Below are 10,563 nucleotides of genomic sequence, written 5' to 3' on the forward strand. Positions count from 1 at the left end.
CGCCGTGTCGACCCCACTGCAGCTTTCCCGGTCTAGCCCCGGCTCGGCGCGCAGCTGCCCACGCCCCACCCACGCCCCTGCCCATTGGCCTCCCCAAGCTCAGCGGGCCAAGGTCTCCATGCCATTGGCTGTTACGGCTGCCACTCACTCCGCGACTCCACCTCTCCTACCGGCAAGGGAAAGTAGTTTCCTCCCACTGAGCGGCGGGTACAGCCACCGGGCGGCTCCGGTGGGAAACTCCGACCCTAGGGGAATGGTTCCGCCAGCGTCTGGCTTCCAGAGCTGTCCAGGGGTTCCTAGTGCTGAATCCCGTTCGGATCGAGGTTTGGCCATTGTCAGAAAACGATTTGCTACGGGTGACTGCCTCTCTCGGAGCGTCCTCGCTGCTGATGCCCTTCCCGTCGGTTTAAGATGCAGATTTATCCGTTCAACATCTCTGCCTCCTATGTACCAGGACCTTTTCTAGGAGAACATCTGTCAACAAAACAAGGATCTCTCCTCTTTTGGAGCTTACGTGCTAGGAGAAGACAGAAAATAATCGACAAACATAATAAGTAATAAAACTATGTCAGAAGGTGACAAGCGCTCTGGAATAATAGAGCCCAGTAAGGGTTATCAGAGTGCTGGGAGGTGGCTTGGGATGAACACACACACACTACTATGCATAAGATAGATAACCAATAAGGACCTACTGTATAGCACAGGGAACTCTACTCAATATTCTGTGATAACCTATATGAGAAAAGAATCTTAAAAAGAATGAATATATGTATATGTATAACTGAATCACTTTGCTGTACACCTGAAATTAACACAACATTGTAAATCAACTACACTCCAATAAAATTAAAATATATTTTTTTTAAAAAGAGTGCTGGGTGGTGGATTGCTATTTTAGGTTTTTTAAAGATGTGTATCCAGGAGTGGAATTGCTGGGTCAAATGGATATTTTTTAGGTGAGGAGAAGGAGACTTTTTTTTTTTTAATGGGTTGATCCACTGCCCCATAAAAGCAACCAGACTGGGCTTCCCTGGTGGCGCAGTGGTTGAGAGTCCGCCTGCCGATGCAGGGGACACGGGTTCGTGCCCTGGTCCGGGAAGATCCCACATGCCGAGGAGCGGCTGGGCCCGTGAGCCATGGCTGCTGAGCCTGCGCGTCCGGAGCCTGTGCTCCACAACCGGAGAGGCTACAACAGTGAGAGGCCCACGTACCGCAAAAAAAAAGCAACCAGACTTATGAAAGAGAGGACTGTATTCATCTGTTAACCAAAATCTTATTGTCAGCCTACCATGAGCCAGGCATAGGGCAAGTTGCTAAGAATAAAGTGGAGAATGCTACAATATGGATGAACCTGGAAGACATCAGGCTAAGTGAAATAAGACAGTCACAAAAGGATAAATACTGTGTAATCGCACTCATAAGAGGTTCCTAGATTAGTCAAATCCATAGAGGCAGAAAGTAGATGGTGGGGGCCAGGGGCCGGGGGAGGGGCTGGGGAGTCAGTGTTTCCTGGGGACAGAGTTTCAGTTTGGGAAGATGAGAAAGTTCTGGAGATGGGTGATGGGGATGGTTGCACAACAATGTGAATGTACTTAATGCCACTGAGCTGTACACTTAAAAATGGTTAAAATGGTAAGTTTAATGTTACGTATATCTCATCACAATTTTTGAAAATTTTACTAAAATGGAGTGAAAAAGACCATGCCCTCACAGTTCACAGTCTAGTGGGAGAGACAAGTGTTAATGAAATAATAGCATATTATTAGGCAGACTTCTAAGATGGTTCCAAATGATCCCAACATCTTAGGATTCATGTCCTCGTATAATCCCCCCTGCTTGAACCTGGGCTGTACCCAGCGACTTGATTCCAACAAATAGGATATTGTCAAGTGATAGGATATCATTTCCATGATTAGGTTTCAGAAGACTGACTTCTGTCTTCCTAGACAACTCTCTCTGTCGCCTTTTTGCTTTCGTGCTTTGATAAAGCAAGCTGAGATGCTGAAGATGACCACACTGCAAGAAAGTGAGGGTGATCTCCAGCCAACAGCTGAGACCTTGGCACAAGAGCCTACAAGGAAGTAAATCCTGCCGATGACCACGAGTGATCTTGGAGGGGGGTCCTGCTCCCATTGGGCATTCAGAGGACTGATGCCCAGTGGACACTTTGATTGAAGCCTCTGAGGGACCCTGAAGCTGAGGACTCAGCTAAGTGAACCTGGATTCCTGACCCACAGACACTATGAGATAATAAACGTTGTTATCATAAGCCACTAAGTTTTGGGGAAATTTGTTATGCAGCAAAAGATAACCAATACAGGGACTTCCCTGTTGGTCCAAGGGTTAAGACTTTGTCTTCCAGTGTGGGGGGTACGGGTTCGATCCCTGGTTGGGGAGCTAAGATCCCACATGCCAGAAGCAATATTGTAACAAATTCAGTAAAGACTTTTAAAATGGTCCACATCAAAAGAAAAAAGATAACCAATACATATATATAAAGGGAAAACTGTAGGTTGTACTAAGTGTTATGAAGAAAAAAAAAGAGAGAGAGAGAGAGACAGTTCTGTGTTAATCAAATAAAGAACAGTGAGAAGTAAGGGGTGAAGAGAGGATGTTTGATGCAAAAGTAGAAAGGAGCTTGTGATATTGGAGGAACTGGAAAGCCAGGCTGTCTGAATATTGGTGAGTGACAAGGACATTCCCAGAGACCATTTTAAGGCATCTGAATTTCCCCATCGATGCAATGTGAGTCAATGATGAAAACTCATTGAAGAGTTTTAAGAAGGTGAAGGTTGTGATTCAACTGATGTTTCAAGGTTATTCTGAGCCCTGTGTAAAGAAAAGATTGTAAGGGAGCGAGAATGAAGGCAGGGGGACCAGTTGGGTCATTTGAAAAAGAACTGATGCTAGTTTAGGTGTAGGTGGGAGGAGGAAGGGAGTGGATGAATTTGAAAGATATCTTGGGTGAATTGACAGGACTTGGTCCTGGTTTGTCTGTGGGCCGTAGGAGTAGGAGGTGTCGGGAATGACTTCTAGCTTTCTAGTTTGAGCCACTAGATGGATCCTGGTGTTATTCACTAAAATAGGAAAGACTGGAGGAGGCACAGACATTGGAGGAGTCAAGAGTCTAAGTCTGGCTTTGCAGAGGTTAAGTATGAGATGTCTATGAGTTCTTAACATTTAATGTCACTTTCTGTCTTCACAGAGCTTGCTTCATTATAAGCATGCAATATATGGTAGCTATTTTTAAAATTGAAGTATAGTTGATTTACAATGTTTTTCAAATTAATTTTTATTGACGTATAGTTGATTTACAATGTTGTGTTAGTTTCTGCTGTACAGCAAAGTGACTCAGTTATACATATATATATATATATATATTCTTCTTCATATTCTTTTCCATTGTGGTTTATCAGAGGATACTGAATATAGTTCCCTGTGCTATACAGTAGGACATTGTCGTTTATCCATCCTATCTATAATGGTGTGTATCTGCTAATCCCAAACTCCCAATCCAATCCTCCCCTGCCTCTCCCCATCTTGGCAACCACACATCTGTTTTCTATGTCTGTAAGTCTGTTTCTGTTTTGTAGATAAGCTCAATGGACTCACATTTTAGATTCCACATATAAGTGACATCATATGGTGTTTGTCTTTCTCTGTCCGACCTACTCCACTTAGCGTGATCATCTCTAGGTCCATCCATGTTGCTGCAAATGGCATTATTTCGTTCTTTTTTACAGCTGAGTAGTGTTCCATTGTATTTTGTGTGGTAGCTATTTTTATTAGACACAAAGTGACTTGACTCTTTTTCTGTTTTCCGTAATTCACAGCAATAACAAAAAGGATCGTTCATAGTAACAGCACACCAGGTAAGTGCCCACAGGGTGACTCCCTCCTATAGAAGAATTCGTAATGTGCAATATCTATTCATAATTCTTTAGAGCATGAGACTACTCAGAGAAGAAGCTGCAAAGCTTCGGGCTTTTATTCATTCAGACACATTTTTTTTTTCATTCAGACACATTTTTGAAAGCTTCCTAGACGCCAGGACCTACGTAAGAGCAGGTACTGTCAGAGTACAATAAAAAATATATATACTGACAAATCTGACTACATTGAATATTTCAAAAATCTCCCATAGTGAAAGACTCTATGAATGGGATAAAAAGACAAGTGATAGGCCAGGAGGAAATGTTGATAATAGATGAGACCGAGCTTTTGATAGCAAGCAAACATCCTAAAATGAAAATAGGAAGGGAGGGACTTCCCTGATGGCGCGGTGGTTAAGAATCCGTGTGCCAATGCAGGAGACACAGGTTCGATCCCTGGTCCGGGAAGATCCCACATGCCGCGGAGCAACTAAGCCCGTGTGTCACAACTACTGAGCCCACGTGCCACAACTACGGAAGTCGCCACGCCTAGAGCTTGTGCTCCGCAACAAGAGAAGCCACCGCAGTGAGAAGACCGCGCACCGCAACGAAGAGTAGCCCCCGCTCGCCGCAACTAGAGAAAGCCCGCGCGCAGCAACGAAGACCCAACACAGCCAAAAATAAATAAATTTTTTTAATAAATAAAAAATTAAAATGGGAAGGGAAGGGAAGGAACAGACAGTTCTCAGGAGAACAAGCACAAGAGGTGAATACATATAGGAAAATATGCTCAAGCCATACAGATAATCACAGAAATAGGAAATAAAATCATCTGAACAGGGACTTCCCTGGCGGTCCAGTGGTTAAGACTCCGTACTTCCACTGCAGGGGGAACGGGTTCCATCCCTAGTCAGGGAACTAAGATCTCGCATGCCACGTGACTTAGCCAAAAAAAACCACCATCTGAACAGTTTTATTGAGGTGTAACTGACGTACAATAAACTATAGATATTCCAAGTATACAATTTGATAAGTGTTGATGTATGTACACACCTGTGAAACCATCCTCACAATCAAGATAGTGAACATAAACTACACCCCCTGAAAAAAATGTCCTCCTGCCCCTCCCCAACCCCGTCTCCCAAGCAACCGCCATTCTGCCATGGTTGCTCAACAGGGTAGTTTACAGTGTTGGCTTTCTGATGGCACTGCTCCCAACATCCCTCTGCCTGCCGCTGGGTGGCCATTCATACACATTGCTGCTGGGCATACAACCACGGGGCGGGAAATTGTACATCCAGGGTTTCTAGGGTATCTAAACGCTCAGCTTTAGAACTTCATATACAGCTGGCTTGTCCCTTTTGGTGCAGAAAAGAGTTAACATAGCAGGCTTAAGATTTTTGTCTTTGCAAAAGCCCTCAGCAGGGTCTGCAACTGGACTCTGGAGGCACCTGCCGCCCTCAGTCATCGCGGAGGGGGCTCCCTGTCCCTACACTGTCTGTGCAAACACGTGGTTTACGCTGAACACCTGCTGTCCTCCTAGAGTCTGGGGCCTCGGCTGTGCTGGGCAGAGGTGCCTTAGTGCACAGACCCCCCAGAGAGAACCCCGGGCACCAGGTGTCCGTGAGCCTCCTTGGGAACCACACCCCACTCATGCTGTCACGTCTCGTTTTGCAGGAATTAAGTGCATCCTGTGGGACTCCATTGGGAAAGAGCTCTGAAGGCTTGTGCCTGGTCCCCCAGACCCCACCCCAAGCCTTTTTCCTCTGCTGATTTTCCTTCATATCCTCTCGTAAACCATGGCCATGAGGACGATCATTGCTGAGTCTTGGAGACCCCCGATGCAGTTTTGTGATGAATAACACTTGCTTTTGTCTTTTCATTTTAGCTCTTCGGGTGCAATCATCTCACATTATGGTTTTTGTTTTGTTTTGTTTTTTAATTTTGGCTGTGCTGGGTCTCTGTGGTGGTGCACGGGCTCTTCTGTGTGGTGCTCGGGCTTCTCTAGTTGCGGCCGTGCAGGCTTAGTTGTGGCATGTGGGATCTTAGTTCCCGGGCCAAGGATCGAACCCGGGCCCCCTGCATTGGGAGCACGGAGTCTTAACCACTGGACTGCCAAGGAAGCCCCTCACATTATGGTTTTAATTAGTGTTCCCTCATGGCTAATGCAATTGAGTCCCTTTTCATGTGTTTATCGGTCAGTTGCATATCCTGGTTTTTGAAATGCCTTTCTGTTTTGCCCATCTAAAAAATTGGGTTATTTCTCTTTTTCTTATTGATTCGTAGGAGTACTTTATATTTTTGTCAAGTATATATTGCAAATGCCTTCACCCATTCAATGGCTCACCTTTCCTCTCTCTTTTAAGGCAGTCCAATTTGTTGATTTTTTTTTTTTTAATGTATGGTTAGAGCTTAATGTATGGTTAGAGCTTGTATTAGTCAGCGTTCTCCAAAGAAATAGAACCAATATAAGATGCCTATCTATCTATCTATCTATCTATCTATCTATATATATATATATATAGAGAGAGAGAGAGAGACAGAAACAGAGATAGAGAGACAGAGACAGAGAGAGAGAGGAATTTACTTTGTGGAATTGGGTCATGCAATCATGTGGGCTGGCATGTCTGAAATCTGCAGAGCAGGTTGACAGGCTGGAGACCCAGGGAAGAGTTGACATTGCAGCTTGAGTCCCAAGGGTGTCTGGAGGCCGAATTCCCTCTTCTCTGGGGAGACCTCAGTCTTTTCTCATAAGGCCTTCAACTGATTAGATGTGGCCCACCCGCCTTCTAGAGGGTTATCTCTCTACCCAAAGTTTTTTTTCTTTACATCTTTATTGGAGCATAATTGTTTTACAATGTTATATTAATTTCTGCTGTACAACAAAGTGAATCAGCTATATGTATACATACATCCCCATATCCCCTCCCTCTTGAGCCTCCCTCCCACCCTCCCTATCCCACCCCTCTAGGTCATCACAAATCATCGAGCTGATCTCTCTGCGCTATGCAGCAGCTTCCCACTAGCCATCCATCTTATATCTTCTACCCAAAGTTGACCGACTTAAATGTTAATCTCATCTAAAAATACTTCCCCAGCAACATGTAGGCTGGTATTTGACCAAATGTCTGGATGCTGTGGTCTAGCCAAGTGCACACATAAAATTAACTACCACAGTGCTTTTCTGTGTTCTCTTCAAGAAAATTTTGCCTGCCTCAAATCATATATATATATATTGGTCTTGCTATGCAGCATGTGGGTTATTAGTTCCCTGACCAGGGATCGAACCCATGCCCCATACAATGGAAGCATGGAGTCAACCACTGGACCACCAGGGAAGTCCATATTCTATATTTTCTTTTGCCATCTTTCTGGCTTTACCTTTCATAGATTCCATCTGTTTACATTTCAAAAACAAGCAAAACTAACCCCTGGCATAGACAGTGGGGCAGCGTTATCCCTTGGGGGTCATGAGTGGAGATCTTATCCTTTGGGGGTCGTGGGGTCTGTTCTTGGTCTGGGTGCCAATGACAAGAGGGGTTGCTCCCTTTGTGAAAATTCATTGAGCTCTTTGCTTATAATGTGTGCACTTTCGTGCCTGTATGTTACACTTTGATAAAAAAAAATTTAGGAAGCACAGTCATGAGAGCGAGAGAGAAGGATGACACCCTAAGTCCGCAGGAGCTTACAAAGACCTGGGAACAGCCGTGAGCTGAGCAGAATTTGTGGTTGGTACCCTCAACCTCACCCCCGAAGGGATTCACATTCTCTGAGCCCATCTCTGACCCCATATCCCATCATGCAATGCAGGATGGCAGCCCTACCACAGCACAAAGCCTCACAAAACATCCCTGGTGAGGAGAACTTAAAATTCTGAAAGGGGAATCAGCTCTAAACGCGCAACCCCAGTCTCTAGGACGCGGGCCGTTTCTAGGCTCAAGCCCGGGTGGTTTCAGGGTTAAACTCAGCCTTGTTCTTTCTGGTCCTGATGCTGCGCGCGGCCCGCAGGGATGGAGGCGGCACCGTCCGGGAGGCAGCGGCGCCGGCGCGCCCCCTGGTGGCCTCAGCTCCTTATCTACGGGGGCCGCGTCCGGAGGGCTCCGTGTGTGTTCTGACTTTGAAATAACTGATTTTGCAGGGCTGGCGTCGATTTGGGGGAGGGGTCGGGTCGGGTGGGGAAGCCAACTCAGTTTGGGGTTTCCAAGTTACCTAGGTTGGGATGAAATCTTTGCTGAAAAGATACAGGGGCACTCTGGAGCCAGTGAGCAAATAATTATAATTATAATTATTATTAGCCACTCTGCCCAGCTTGCGGGATCTTGGTTCCCCAACCAGGGATTGAACCCGGTCCTCCTCAGTGTAAGCAGGGAGTCCTAACCATTGGACCTCCAGAGAGTTCCCCTGAATAAATTATACGTTTTTGCTGGTGACAAAATTGTTTGGGATATTTGTTTCTTTGACACATTTATCTAGGGCCTACTCTGTGTTGGTAATACTGCAGGACAGGGCTTATCAGCCTTGGCACTGCTGATTTTCAAGGCCCCGTCATTCTCTGGGGCGGGGGTGCTGTCCTGGACCCTGTGGGGAGTGGAGCAGTACCCCTGGTCCCCACTGTGACAGCCACAGAGGTCCCCCCAGACATCACCTGGTGTCTTTTTTTTTTTAATATTTATTTATTTATTTATTTTATTGTTGGCTGCGTCAGGTCTTAGTTGTGGCACTCGGGATCTTTCACTGTGGCACATGGGCTCCAGAGTGAATGGGCTCTCTAGTTGTGGCAGGCTCTCTAGCTGTGGCTCCAGCGCTCAGTAGTTGCAGTGCGTGGGTTTAGTTGCCCCGCAGCATGCGGGATCTTAGTTCCCTGACCAGGGATCGAACCCATGTCCCCTGCAATGGAAGGTGGATTCTTAACCACTGGACCACCAGGAGAGTCCCTCACCTGGTGTCTTTAGGGGGCAGAATTGCCCCCTGGGTGATACCCCCTGCTTCTGTGACAGAGAGAGACAAACTTTGTTTCCATCTTGTTGCTTCACTGGACTTAATCTGGGTGAGATTTGCAGTCTTGCTCCCAGGAATTATGCACCAAGGCTGTGGAAATGCAGAGAACGGAGCCTTTCTAACCCCATCAACAGTAGCAGCAGCTGCCTTACATCTCAAGGCCCAACCTATTCCTGGAAGCTTTCTCCAAGGCATGACTTATGCTAAATCTATGTTTAATTGCCTTTTTTTTTTTTTTTTTTTTTTTTTTTACTCATTGCACTTCTGACAGCAATATTCAGAAATATCCTATTTCTAGCTCGTGTGGGATCAAGCAGTGATTCTCTGTGATACACAACTCATCAAGTTACATAGAGAAGCTGCTGGCTTCTGGGCTTCTGGAATGAGTTGTTGACAATTACTCCTTTTTTTTTATTGTTTTTTTTCCTTTCCCTCTTCCCCACACTTCCAGCGGTTCCAAAACAGAAAATTTCTGGATCTTTCCTGAACACTTAGACTGGGTGTGGGGTCAATTTGGAAGAGGCTCTGTAGGGCCTCCCAGTGATGGACACACAGGATGTGGAAGAGAAGGAACAGAGATCGTTTGGGGACACCTAAGGGGCATAGGTAGATGCTCCTGGAAGATACGGCTCCTATTCCTGTGCTCACCAGTGCCTCTCAACGTGGGCTTCTCTAAACAGGTGTGTCCCAATCCCCTGAGATGCTTGTTTAAAATGCAGAACCAGGGCTTCCCTGGTGGCGCAGTGGTTGGGAGTCCGCCTGCCGATGCAGGGGACGCGGGTTCGTGCCCCGGTCCGGGAGGCTCCCGCATGCCGCGGAGCAGCTGGGCCCGTGAGCCATGGCCGCTGGGCCTGCGCGTCTGGAGCCTGTGCTCTGCAACGGGAGAGGCCACAGCAGTGAGAGGCCCGCGTACCGCGAAAAAAAAAAAAAAAAAGGTAACTAGGGCTTCCCTAGTGGTGCAGTGGGATCTTCATTGCCACATGCAGGATCTTTCATTTGTGGCATGCAAACTCTTAGTTGCCACATGTGGGATCTAGTTCCCCAACCAGGGATCGAACCCGGGGCCCCTGCATTAGGAGCGTGGAGTCTTAACCAATGGACCACCAGGGAAGTCCTCGTACGTTTTTAAATGGCAAATGTTATGTCATGTGAATTATATCTCAATTTTTTTTAAAGGAACCATTTCCCCAGACAGGTAGCTGGAGCCACGTAAATGCCGGTTTACTGCATTAACTTCTGTGGAAACGCAGATCGGGAACTCGGGGCGGCCAGGACCCCGCCTTCCTCACCGGCTCCGCTGGTGGCCACGCTGCCCGGTGGCACTGGGTAGCTGGAACAGGAGGGCTGGACGGCAGGGAGCTTCCACACCCCACCAGCGGCACCCACCGGGGACAGACCCCTCCTCCTCCTTGAACTTCCTTCGTCCCCTATTGGCCACCGTCCAAGAGGCAGGGAACATGGGGAAGTCATCTCTGCAGGACAAGGCAGCTCAAGGTCACCGGAAGCTAGAAGTACAATCCCCCAGAAGCCACAGAGGCCACGGCTGAAGGAGGCGAGCGTGGCCCAAAGGTGTTTCCACAGCCCAGAGTCCAGTGGGGAGCCGAGTGCAGGTGCTGACGCCCCCCTTTGCCTACACCATTTGTGGCGGCCTCCAGACGCTGGGAAAGGCAGGAGGCACTTCTCCCCTTGAGCC

The sequence above is a fragment of the Phocoena phocoena genome, chromosome 3, assembly GCF_963924675.1.
Source record: "Phocoena phocoena chromosome 3, mPhoPho1.1, whole genome shotgun sequence".
In the NCBI taxonomy this organism is placed as follows: Eukaryota; Metazoa; Chordata; class Mammalia; order Artiodactyla; family Phocoenidae; genus Phocoena; species Phocoena phocoena.